Source organism: Rattus rattus, chromosome 1 (genome assembly GCF_011064425.1).
Source record: "Rattus rattus isolate New Zealand chromosome 1, Rrattus_CSIRO_v1, whole genome shotgun sequence".
Taxonomy (NCBI): Eukaryota; Metazoa; Chordata; class Mammalia; order Rodentia; family Muridae; genus Rattus; species Rattus rattus.
Genome location: NC_046154.1, coordinates 107,865,792 through 107,879,487, shown reverse-complemented (window position 1 = coordinate 107,879,487; position 13,696 = coordinate 107,865,792). Strand labels below are relative to the sequence as shown.

At 41.2% G+C, this 13,696-nt stretch overlaps 2 pseudogenes; one reads left to right on the top strand and one right to left on the bottom strand.

Annotated features, from left to right (window-relative positions):
• On the bottom strand, positions 1 to 1,297 carry LOC116899776 (annotated as a pseudogene).
• A 32-nt stretch (positions 1,298 to 1,329) lies between these two features.
• LOC116899675 lies at positions 1,330 to 6,097 on the top strand (annotated as a pseudogene).
• The last annotated feature ends 7,599 nt before the right edge of the window (positions 6,098 to 13,696 follow it).

Here is a 13,696-nt window from a genome sequence, read left to right as displayed (position 1 = left end):
ATTTAGAATTAACCATCTGGACTCACTTTAGATGATCCCAATCTTGTTGGCAACATCTAGAGCATCATAGTCAGGAGCCAAGTGAACACACACCTTCTTCTCTCCGTCAGGGTATTGATTTTGGCCACATCAATGTCATAGAGTTTCCTCATGGCCTGCTTGATCTAGTGCTTGTTGGCCTTGACATCCACAGTGAACACCAGCGTGTTGTTGTCCTCTATTTCCTTCATGGCTGACTCGGTGGGAATTTGATGATAGCGTAGTGGTCATAGCTTGTTTCTCCTGGGTGCACTCTTTCGAGGATATTTTGGCTGCCTCTGGAGCTGCAGTGTCTTGGGCCACCAGAAAATGGGTAACATTCGGATCTTCTTCCTTCTGTGGCTGTGATCCCCTTTCAGCACCGCCTTCGTAACTTTCAAGGCCTTCGCTTTGGCTTTGGCTTTGGCAGGGGCAGGAGCTTCCTTCTTCACTTTTGGCGCCAACTTGGCAAAAAGGCCAGTATGTGGTCTTGAAATATGCGAAAAACAACTTGGTTGAACCAGCTGCCTACACGTCAACTTCTAAGCCAGCTGGAGCGACATCATTTGACCCCACATTAAACAATTAAGAAGTACATAAGTGAATGGGACACACTTTATTGAATACCATTGAGGAAGGCAAATGGGCTGATCAGTAAGCTAACAGCTAGATTTGCTGGTGTATAATTCTAGGATCTTAGAGTGAGTTTGAGGACAGCCTGATCTATATAGTGAGCTACAGGCTACATAGTGAGACTCTGTTTTTTTGCTTGTTTGTTTGTTTGTTTTAAGTTACTATAAAGATTGGACTTCCCCATACTCTCCTTGCACTCCAGATGCTGAAATAAACTGATCAGATTTATCAGGCCAGTGATGTATATTTGCAGGACATTAATGATGAATTAGACCCATGAATCAAAGAGGCTTAATAAAACAGAACATAATTCAAACAGTAAAGGTAAATCTAAGCATATTTTGTGTGACAGTTTCCTCCTAGGTTGAGATATGCTATACAGCAAGGAAAAGTAAACAAAATAGCTTCAGGAAGTCCCTGAAATTGACCAGATTCTCTTGACATCCACCCCCATTCCTAGAATAAGCAATAAAGCTGCTAAGAGGCACTCTCAGAAAAGCCAAACTGCAAAGAAGACTCAGACTAGACCAGTTGTCCAGAAGAAGCAGAAACCAGCTGAGCTTCTTGGAAGAGGTGTAGGCCAAAGAGTCACTTAGGACGGACACTCACCAACCTGTTGAGCTGCCTGCTGGTTGTGTAGATCCATGGTTCACACAAGAGTCTCAGCTCCCGTGAGCCATGGTGAAGCAGGCTTGGATGGTGAAGCTGTCTTTGAGTCATTTCTGCGTCTGTAAGTAACCCCTCATCTATATGTCTGTAAGTAACCCTAATAGAACTCATGGTTCACAGATGACATCCATACTTTGGTCTGTTATGGACTCCCTATCTGGGGTGAGTAGACGTGTATGTGTTGCACCTCCCAAGGAAAAGTCTTTTTACACAGTGACATATCCGTTCCTTAAAACAATTCAGATGTGGCGATTGAGCAGAGCACAAGAGTATCTTGTCACCTTCTGTCCCCATAATTAAAGATGCTGAGGTATGCTATGAAAACATGCAGCTTAATTTTGTTCAACACTGCCTATCAAATGAAATCTTATTTGTTTTAAGATGTGTCTGCATGTAAGTTTGATTTGCCGAGTGTTCTAATTTGTTTGCAATTAGAATTTGCTTGACTTTAAAATCAAATGCATGCCATGTATTGTATGTCACGTCTTTAACCCCAGAACTATGGAGTCAGAGTGGCTCTGGGGTGGAAGCTGAGAAAACCCTAAACCTTTAGAGACAGAAGCTTTAAAAAGAAAGGCTTTATTTTCTGAGTGCTCAGGAAGGTGGCCAGTTTGAGATCTGAACTGAGTCCCAGGGAGGGGGTGCGGGGGAGAAGCTGTATTGCATTTTCAAAGGGTGAGACTGCAAAGGGGTGGGGGTGGGGCTTGGGTGAGCTGCGGTGCTATTTTGACATTATGGGTCAAGCAAGGGATTTCCCGTTGGAGACTGGGCCATATCCAAGACACCTGGCTTCAAGGCCCTTAATTCATTCTCCTAGACATTATGTCTGGAGCTCAGAGTGATAAGGGGAGAAGGGAGCAGGCCAGCTGCGTGTAGGTAATTAGGGCAGAACAGGCAACTGGTTATGTATTTTTACAACGTATGCACCTTGCTTTAGATATCAGCAGTTTCTATATTCTTTACTGGTTAACAGACGATTAAGGAAACATTTGGACAGGTGGGATAGGCGTTCATCCCTGGGTCTGGGAACATGAACTTGTTTGATCCTGCCAGCAAGATGGAGAAGTTGTCCTTGAGATGTCTGGACTCAGATAACTCTCCTTACAAGTTGTCCCTGAGATGTCTGGACTCAGACAGCTGTTTACAAGGGAAACTGTTCATGTATGGGGAAGTCCCATAGGACCCGGGACCTTGAATTTAGTTTCTTCCTATGATTAAATGGAGTCTGAAAACAAAATGGTAGTGCTTAGTATACATTTCTTTTGCTTGTTCCCAACAAGAGGTGGATGGATTTTGTAAGCCAGCCTGGTCTACATGGTGAGACCCTGTCTCAAAACAAACAAACAAACAAACAAACACTAAATTAAATTAAATGCACTTATGGAGTCTGTTAGTCCCACTTTGGAACACTGGTCAAACCTTACCTGCCACTCCCTGGAACCATGTTGTCTACACAAGCTAGGAATTTACTTACTAGCATTGGTGTAGATCCTAACAGTGCAATGGACAAGAATCGTGTTATGTCTAGGCATTTGCATGAAGAGCATCCTGGAAGTTATGACAATTAAGGCTTCCTTAATTTACAGATCCTGGAACAGCATACTAATTATATTCTTGAAAAGCACTCAGTTACCGTAAAGATAATGTGTTAAGTCACTTTCTAGGTGTTATTTAGAAAATAACAATTTGTGGCACCTGCTTGCAGGATGAAAACAAACACATCGTAATGGAGTAACATTGTTTTCCTTCAAGGTCAGTGACGTTTCTAAATACCAGTTATCTCATGTGGTGTTTAAAAATTGCCTTTATTATCTTTAATTTTTGAGAAAGGGAGTCACTTTATAGAGGGCTTGCCTAAAAATTACAGAAAATATATATCATAAAGGAAAATTAGGGAGCTAAAAGAAGAAAAAAAAGGAAAGGAAGAGAAAAAGAAAGAAAGAAAATAAGAAAGACAGACAGACAAACAGACAGACAGGCTGATTCCTGGTCAGCCCAGATGTGAACAGCTTCTTCTTCTTCTTCTTCTTCTTCTTCTTCTTCTTCTTCTTCTTCTTCTTCTTCTTCTTCTTCTTCTTCTTCTTCTTCTTCTTCTTTCTTCTTCTTCTTCTCTTCTTCTTCTTCTTCTTCTTCTTCTTCTTCTTCTTCTTCTTCTTCTTCTTCTTCTTTCTGCTGCTGCTTCTTCTTCTTCTTCTTCTTCTTCTTCTTCTTCTCTTCCTCTTCTTCTTCTTCTTCTTCTTCTTCTGGATCAATATTAGTCTTTAATTAAAAAGACATTTAAGAGAGATTTATAAGGAACAGGCGCACCGAATTATAAAGGCAGCCAGTCAGCAGGAGACTCAAGAGACAAGAACAGTGTAGTTTTCATTCAAATCCGAAGGCTGGAGCTGATGGTGTCAAATCCAGATTAAAACCCAGCAAGCTCAAGGCAAGAAAATCTGCTGTCCCAGAGGGTCTAGGCGGCTGGCAGAAGTTCCCTCCTTGTTTGTCTTTGCTTCTATTCAGGCTCTGTTCAGTTGATTACAGAGGCCTACACTCAGAAGACAGAACAATCTGCTTTACTGTCTCATCAAGAAGAAACACTTCCATAGACACATATAGATTCGTGATGGTTCACGTGTGTAGGCCGAGGAATTTTAATCTCAAGAGCCATCACAAGTGCCCACACACTTAATTTCATTAACTTTTGCCATTATATTTCACGATGATCTTATTTTGGCCACTAAAATAATTAAGTTTTTATTTGTTCACCCGTTGGCCATTATTTCTTGTCTTGGTGAGAACAAGCTTACCCATCATAAGCCCAAATTAACCCTTTCTCCTTCTGGTTATCTGAAGTTGCTTGGTACATCTTGTCATCAGTCTGGAAGGGGTGTGATCCTCTAAACCGACTGCGGTGCTGTGCCCTCCAGCAGGGGTCCTAGGCTATCCCTGGGCTCATCAAAGAGACAAGCACGGTGTGCCTGCAGTACCCGGGTGCCAGGGCGAGAAGGAGCAGCGGAATTTGCCTAGCTTGCAGTTACGCCTTGGGAGTCATAAACGATTGAACTGTATACCAAAAAAATTTTTTGTTGTGATTGTGGAAAGAGCAAGTTTAAAAATTTGGAATGCAAATTATTTCCCTACAAATGGAAAGTTAATTCTTGCAGTAAGTACGAATGTCAGCCTCTTTGGATTATACTGCGTTTGTAAGGGACCTCATCTTGGTCCCGAGGTGAGGTTCCAGATGAGATGATTCAGTGTGTGGTCTGTGAGGACTGGTGCCATGGCAGGCATCTCGGTGCTATTCTCCCCAAGAGTGGGAATTTCCAAGAGATGGTATACGGGCTTGTATGACCCACTGTTCTTTCTTGTACTGCCCACTTGGCAGAATATCTGTTGTTGACAGGATGAGCGACCAAGAAGTTCTGAAGCCTTGAAAATGGAGGTCACCAGAATAACACTCTAAAAGAGAATGCTCTAGAAAGGAATGCTGGCAAGGAAGTTAAAGCTGTGCAGAATGAAGAGCCCTGAACCAGCTTTAGCTCTGGATCGGACCTCCAGACTGTGTTGTAGAAGTAAATGCCTGGGCGAGGAGGACTGATATTGGGATACAAAGCGAATAAATAAATAAATTAAGGGAAAGAATGAAAGAAAGAAAAACGAAAGGAAAGAAAAGAAGGAGGGAAGGAGAGAGGGAGGGAGGGAGGGAGAGAGGGAGGGAGGGAAGGAAGGAAGGAAGGAAGGAAGGAAGGAAGGAAGGAAGGAAGGAAGGAAGGAAGGAAGGAAAGAAGGAAGGAAGCACAAATGAAAACCGAGTTGCAGACTTCGGGCGCGCCAAGCTAAGCAGTTTGTGAAGAAACATGCTGCCCCCTATTGGCCCTGAACAGGCGCCGCAGGCTGTGCCCCTGCCAAGACTGTATGCAAATGTATGGAGAGCTAGATGTTCTATTCCGGACAAATGAATAAGCTATGCTTTTAGCTCATGAGAACAAAGACAAGAGCGACCAGGCAATTGATAGAAGGACCCTTAGCAGCGTTGGTAGAGTCCATCAAATGGAGCTCATTTGTGAATACAATGACAGAGAGCTAAACTTAAAGAGTAGCTGAAGAGATTTGCTGGTGACGGCGCGGTTAAGAGAGGGCATCCGGCAGTTCTTTGAAGATTTTCAATCAAAAAAGAGGAGAGTGGATGGGCTGATGATCACTGCAGTGAGGGTGAGTGTCATGCTTCCTCAGTCAGGTCGGCCAGAATAAAGAGACCCGGGTCACACTTGGTCCCCTTTCCATCCTCCTGTGGCTTCAAGCTCCCTTCTCTTCTCCCTAACAGGTGTTTTTGCCGAGCACCCTCGATGGCTCAGTTAAACCTACCTCACTCCACAGATTCGCTTTCCTCCCCAGGATATCCGGGGCTTTTGCCAAATGTGTGTTCACAGAGGTGTTGCCTTCTGGGTTCTCCGTTGTCTTGAGGACTCTCCTGCTGTCAGCCCGAAGCTCCCTATGATTTCTGTACCTTGGATCAAAGCTTCCTCATAGGGAGTTTCAGGCTGACAGGAGAGAGCTTGAGAGTAGTGTTTTCCATGGTCCAGCATGTCCTCAAAGTCTGTATCCCCCTGCTGTTTGATTTAATTACTGAAAAGTTGCTGTCTGCCTGTGACAGGTCAGAACCCAGGGCTCGGGGGAAGTGTCGGTGAGGAGCATTGGTGAAGAACATCGGGGAGGAGCGTGGGTGAGGAGCATCGGTGAGGAACGAGGAGCGTTGGTGAGCAGTAGCGAGAGCATACATGTCCAGTGCTGAAGGGCTTGTCTGAGAAAGGCTGTCCTTCCTGTTAACCCCTCTTTGCACATACTCACAACTAGTTTTCTTACTGTCTATATTGGGCAGTCTCTTCTTGTAGAGATGCTTTGGGCCAATAGACGGCAATTGATATTAATGCATATTTTATGCAAAACAAAAACGTGATACTAGTTGCTTTTAAGAAACTCTGGTATTATACTTCAATAAGATTTCAATCAGGTTTCTGTAAAATCCAAATACAACCAGTTAAAAGAAATAACAACTTGTGGCAGCTTCTTCCGGGATAAAAATAGACCAGCGATAATGGAGTAACATGCTTTCCCCTTCAAGGTCAGTGACTTCCCTATGTATCAGATACCTAGTGTGGTGGTTATTATCTTTTTGAGTCCAAGTGTCTTTCTGTAGAGAGCTTGCTTAAAAATTACAGGAAGTATACATTATAAAGAAAAATTAGGGGGAGAGGGAGACACACACACACACACACACACACACAGAAAGCGAGAGAGAGAGAGAGAGAGACAGACAGACAGACAGGCAGACACACAGAGAGAGACAGAGAGGAATTGGCTAAGAAAACCACAGGATTTGCTGTGCTTCATAGTCCTCCTTCCTATGCTGAGGGAAGCTTGTGCCACCTCCTGTCCATTATATGCAATGACTACAAATTAGGTCTCCGGTTGTTGGTTCAGTCCCTAGCAAAAAAAACCCAAACCAAACCAAACCAAACCAAACCAAACCAAACCAAAACAAAAACCAGGAAGCTTTTCTGTCAGATAAAAGAATGTAGCAACATAGCAGGTGACTACACTGGGTGTTTGGGTTCCCAGTGCAGGCCCCAAGCCTGCCTTAGTGCGACCTATGAAGCACAAAACCAATGTTCTGAGTCCACCTACTTCAGTCAGCAAGAACAGTTAGCCAGAAGCAGAACTACAAAGTCAAAAGGCAAGGTCAGTACATTTAGGTTCTTTCACAGACATTTGGTGGATTAGGACCATTGAGTTTGGGGATTCAGACCTCTATTGGTTTGGTCAGCTGTCCGTTTGTTTATTCTGAGCTGCTTAAAAAGACCTTACCTAGATAAATAATATTTTTGGTCTGCTTTCAAAGTACTTGGCTTAAATGATCAGGTTTGTTGTTTTTGCACACATTTTGGTCTTGACACTTGGTATTGTTTGCTTGCCTGCTTGCTTTTAGAAATCTGAAGGCGTTTTTGGTCTGTTTTGCTTGTTCTCAGTACTTCTTTGCTTTTGGAACTTGGAAGGTATTTTGTTTCTGTTCTGTTTGTCTTGGTGTTTGTCATACTTGAAATTGTCTGATTTGGCCTTTGTTTCCGGACACACCTCAGATTCATCATTTTTCATTTTTCAATTACTTTTCCTGTGACCTTGTCAAGCTTTTACTTCAGGGATTGTATGAGCAACTGATGATAGTGACTCTGAAGGCAAGAAACAGTTGTTCCTTCCCACCCAACACTGTGGCGGTGTCAAGGGGAACAACACATGACCAGCAATGACCCCATAAGGAAGCATGACAAACATACCCATTCCTGGGTCACAAGGAAGTCACCGAATCACCTAGGAAACTATGTATGTGGGATTGGTCACCCCCTGTCTTGAGTCCTTCCAAATTTGCAAAAACCTGAAGGATAATCCCGAGACTCAGTGGGAGAAGAGGTCTCCTGGTAAAGGCAGAGAAAGTTGATACAAAACCAGCACATAAAACTGACCCAAAACAAGTATCCCCTGGCTAGCATAGATAGATCACTGGCTAGCATAGATAGATCACTAGTCAGGAAAAAGAAATGCATGTACACACACACACACACACACACACACACACACACACACACACACACGAGGAACAAGGCTTCCAGAAAGGAGATGTATTCAGAGATTAAACTGCCATCGGGTATTATAACTGGCTTTATATGTAGTAATTATCAACATGGGAGGTATTTGGGCAATGTAAATATTTACTGCATCCAAACTGGTTTACCTTGCATGGTTAACAAAATCCTAGGGTTAACGTTATTAAAGGTTAGGCGTAAGCTTGGGGTTAGGGTTAGAAGGCTAGGGGTTAGTGTTAAGATTAGAGTTAGAGACTAGGATTTAGGGTTAGAGAAAGAATGAAGCTGATTGCAAGCATTCACCTTCAGGCTTGTGGTTAGGGTTAGGGGTTAGTGTTGGAGTTATAGTTAGCTTTAGAGACATTTAGGACTGGGGCTACTGGTTAGTTAGGGTTAGAGTCAGAGGGTTAGGATTAGGCTTTGGATTAGGAGGTTAGAGTTATGGTTTGGGGAGAATTAAATTCAAATGATCCTATTTTACATCAATTTAAACATGTTTTAACTCCAGCCAGTTGTTTGTGCTAAGATTTCATCTAGACTGGAATGATGTCTCAATGGGTGAGACCACTGTGCTCTTACAGAAGACCCAGTCTCAGTTCTCAGCAGCAACATGGAGGTTCACCCCATCTGAAGCACCAGTTAAGGGATCTGACTCCCTCCTCTGTTATTGCTGGGAATGAAGCATCCTTGTGGTACACATACATACATTCAGGCAAAGTACACATTCACATAAAAGTAAATTTTAGAAAATGACATCAACCACATGATTTCAGTGCCTCCAGAATGAGTTTCTGGTGCCTGAAGGAATGAGATCAAAGTCAATTAAAAACAATTGTCTTAAAACAATAGTGTACGGCCAGGAGTCGTGAGTCTTTGGAGCCTTGGCTGGATCAGTCCTCTAAGTTCAAGGAAAGAATAAAGCAGATTCCATGAGTGATTGATACTGTTATCTGCAGGGCTGGGAAATCAGCGGAAACATTATCCCTGCTCTTGCCTAGTCCTCCCAGGTAGATTCCTGTCCCATTCCACGTCCTCCTCCTGTGGCACTCTGCCAACTACCCTCACTGTTGTAAAATCAATCACTGAACTCTAAAAATCATATATCACACACTGACACATCACATATGCATACATTAATATAGTGTGATTTTTAAGTTGCGTCTTATTCCTTGCTGGCAGCTCAACACTTGAACTTTGACCTCTGTTACAGGATGGCGTATCTTTTGTTGGAAGATCTCTAAAACAAGAGATGTGTGTTCTTATTTGGAGCAGTGGTGGTTCAGGGTTTCCCAATATATGTTTCCTATTCTTTCCAAGTATGGTTTTGGTGGGTAACATTCACCAAAAACGAAATCAGAAATTAGGATTTGTGTGTGGTTGTTTGAATATGCCTGGCCCAGGAAGTGGCACTATTAGGAGGTGTGGCCTTTTGGAATAGGTGTGGTCTTGTTGGAGCAAGTGTATCTTTGTTGGTGTGAGCTTTAAGACCCTCACCCTAGCTTCCTGGAAGCCAGTCTTCTCCTAGCAACCTTCAGATGAAGATGTAGGACTCTCAGCTCCTCCTGCACCAGGCCTGCCTGGATGCTGCCATGCTCCTGCCTTGATGATTATGGACTGAAACTTTGAACCTGTAAGCCAGCCCCAATTAAATGTTGTTCTTATAAGAGTTGCCTTGGTCATGGTGTCTGTTCACAGCACTAAAACCCAAACTAAATGTACTAGCTCGAAAGTTACATTCATTTGCAATTTGCAATTAAAGTTGTCAGAGTAATCGGGTTCCCAGGAAATAACGATTTTTAAAGTACAGAGGTAAGGATATTACTTGAATATTTTACATCATAGGGAATATTTTTTTTTCTTTTCTTTTTTTTTATTTTGGAGCTGGGGACTGAACCCAGGGCCTTGCGCTTGCTAGGCAAGCGCTCTACCACTGAGCCAAATCCCCAACCCCCATAGGGAATATTTTAACAGTGTTTTGAACTGTCAGATGATCAGATGACCTTTAAGCCTAGTGTTTTTTTAACCTACCCACATTCTCTTTTTCTGTATGTCTATTAATGTAATGTCTCATGACTGAAGTCTGATCTTTTGGGCTGGAGAGATGACTCAGCAGTTAAAAGCATGAACTGCTCTTCCAGAGAATCAGAGTTCAATTACTAGCACCATGTTGGCTGCCTGTAACTGTAACTCCAGGGAATCCAAGTCCTCTGGCCTTTTCAGACACCTGCATGCACCCAGGTTCACACACATGAAGACACAAAAACTAATAATAATGAAGAAGAAGTATCTTTCCTCATTTTTAAAATAATTAATTTCTGGCTGTTGTATTTGAGCGTGTAAATCAGGTTTATTTTGTGGTTTGGGTCATGTATGCATTAGGTAGTCATCAGCTCAATGTAATAGTCTTGTTCATCTCCCTACACTTTCGTCCTTTCTTGGTGGTATGTACCTTTCTAATTCCTCTCTCCCAATTTTATTATGCTCTTACAGCATGTTGTTGAAATGGTTAAGGGGGTTGCAGGAATGTATGCGTTGTTTTCATATTATGAAAAAATAACTTAATGACATTAAACTCAACATATTGTTAACTTAGGATTCACATACATTATCTTGACTTGTCATCTCCCATTCACCCTATCTTCTAAGCCAGTTACGCTATCTATCATTTTATAAGTAATTTAACGAGGTTAAGTTCAGTAGTAAACACTGGTGGCCCTAGAACTTCAGACAAGGGAAGCAGAGACTCACAGACTACTGCGAACTGTCATGTGATGCTGGAAACCAAACCTGAGTTTTCTGCAAGAACAAGTGCTTTAAAAACAAACAAACAAACAAACAAAAAAACACTGATGGTTCTTGCCAGCCCAGCCTCCTTCACTAACTTCTTACTACACATCTCTCTTGCAGGTGGAATGAAGAATCCCACATGCAATAGAAGATTATTCTGGGTAATCCAGGTAGACCCTAATGTAATCATAATTGTATGATTGTATGGTGTGTATACATGTGTATATTTATGTGTATATCTATGTCTTTGTAGATGTGTATTTTTATGTATTTGTTGTTTGTATATCTCAGTTCATTTACATGTATATGTATGTGTACATGTGTGTATTTATGTATGTGTAGGTTTCAATGTTTATGTATAAATGAGTATGTTTATATATGTACATGTTTATATGTATTACATATAAACATATGTATTTGTGTGTACGTGTGTCTGTTTATGTGTTTTGTATGTGTGTACACCTGTATGTTTGTGTGTATACATGAGTATACATGTGAATGTTTATGTGTGTATGCTTGTGTAAATACGTGTATATATGTATATCATTTTTATATGTGTGTATACTTATATCTGTTTATGTGTATCTTTGCATGTATGGTATTTGGTGACTTTTCCTATGGTAAACTAATGCGTTGTGAGCATGTGCAATCATGATCCAGTTGCAATGTTCAGTATGTTGGAGTAGTTAAATGTATTTTGTTACAGTGTATTCACTCTGTGATGGGTGTATCTAAGCACAACCCCACGGAAAGCTAAAGAGATTTGTAAATAAGAAGTCACTTTGCATTTATTCAATTATTCTATCTTTGTTGTGTTCTATATTAGTCTATTAAAATTTTTGAAATTACCCGAATTAAAAATGACACATATATTTTTTTCATCATTCTTGGGGTCATATTACAGATGGAAATCATGGCATTGACACAGGGGGTTCCTTCTGGAATATGCAGGGAGAACCTATGTCCTTGAATTTCCAGGCTCTACAGTTGCCCCCATTCCTCGGGCTTAGTTCCACATCCCATCATCTTCTCTTTCCCTTCCTCTATCCTCCTCTCACCTTCTCACCCCTTGAACCTTTCTGCCTTTCTCTATAATGACTTTATGATTATGTTATGGTCTACCAGGATTACCCAGAATAATCTTCCATTGCAAGTGGGACTCTTCATCCCCTGCTGTAAGTAGCTAGCGAAGGAGGCTGGCAAGAACCATCAGTGTTAATAGCCTTACCATCAGTTTGTGGAAAGCAACCAATAACTTTGGCAACAGCCTGGGTTGTTTGAGGGTTCCTGTGGGACCTCTTTGGCAAACAACTTGATTAGATGTAACTGATTCCTGGAACTGGAGGCTTCATTTGGTGAGAAGAGATAATAAGTTGGGTTTCTGTTTCTCCTGCTAATGCCAGTCCTATTTAGATATCCTTCGTGTGTGTGTGTGTGTGTGTGTGTGTGTGTGTGTGTGTATGAATATTAGAAATGTTTTACTGCATCAGCTTCCCATATGATTCCTCAAGTGGCCCTGTGTTTTAGCTGTCCTACCTGTATCTTCTCCATCGCTCTACTTTTCCCTTCTCCTCTCTATTCCAGTCACCACCTCCTTCATCCATAACGATCTATTCTAATTTCATTCTTAGGGAGAGCCATTCTTACCCTTAGTCCTGTATCTCTGCGATTACATGGAGTCTAACCTGCTTATTGAAATAGTAGCCATACTACTTTCTGACATATACCCAAAGGACTCTATAGCCTACTACAGAGTTACCTGCTCAATCATGTTCATTGCTCCTCTATTCCTCATGGCCAGACATTAGAAACATCCTAGATGTCCATCAATGGATGAACAATGAAAACATGGTACATTGATACAAATATTACTCAGTTCTTAACAAAATTCACAAAACCATGAAATTTGCAAGTAAATGGATGGAGCTAGAAAAAAAGTCATCTTAAGACATAACCCAGGCTCCAAAAGACAAATATGGTATGCATTCTTTTGACTTCTTTGTTTCCCATTTGTATCTACTGGATTCTTAGCTAGAGCTAAGACTTTAAGTATTGTATTGAATAAGTATGGAGAGGCTGGACACCTTGTTTTGTTCCTGATGTTAGTGGGAATACTTGGAGTTTCTCTCCATTTAGGTTGATTCTGACTGTGAGCTTGCTGTAAACTGCCTTTATTAAGGTATGGTCCTTCTATCTCTCTAGTCACTACAGGATTTTCGTCAAGAAAATGGTACTGTGTGTCAAAGGCTTTATCTGCATCTAAGGAGATATTCACGTGGTTTTGTCTTTCTTTCTCTTTATATTACTGATTACATTTATCAGTTACCATGCTGAACTGTCTCTGAAACTCTGGGATGAAGTCTACTTGATCATGGTGGATGGTTTTTTTTTTTTTAAATGCTTTTATTTATTTTCTTTGCAAGTATTTTATTGAGGAGATGTGCAACTATGTTAATAAGGAAAGCCAGTCTGTACATTTCTTTGCTGGGTCTTTTTGTAGTTTTGATAACTGTGATCTGATAACTGTGGATGGATAACTGTGGTCTGGTAAAAGAATTGTACAATGTTCCTTCTGTTTCAGTTTTTGTGGGGTAATTTGATAAGTATTGGCATTAATTCTTCTTTGACTTCTGCACAAAACCATCTCACCTTAGGCTGGTTTTGGTTGGGAGACTTTTTTTTTTTTTTGGGAGACTCTTAATTACTGCTTCTATTTCACTAAGGTTGTAAGTTTGCTTAAATTACTTGTCTGATCTTGATTTAACTTTAGTAGATAGCATATACTAAGAAAACAATCATTTCCTTTAGATTTTTCAGTTTGGTGGAGTACAGGTTTTTAAAGCATGTCTGTGTGATTATTTTGGTTCCTCTATGTCTATTGTTATATCCCTCTTCTAGTCTCTAATTTACTTAATTTGCATCTTCTCTCTCTGCCCTTTAGTTAATCTGGCTAAAGGTTTGTCAAT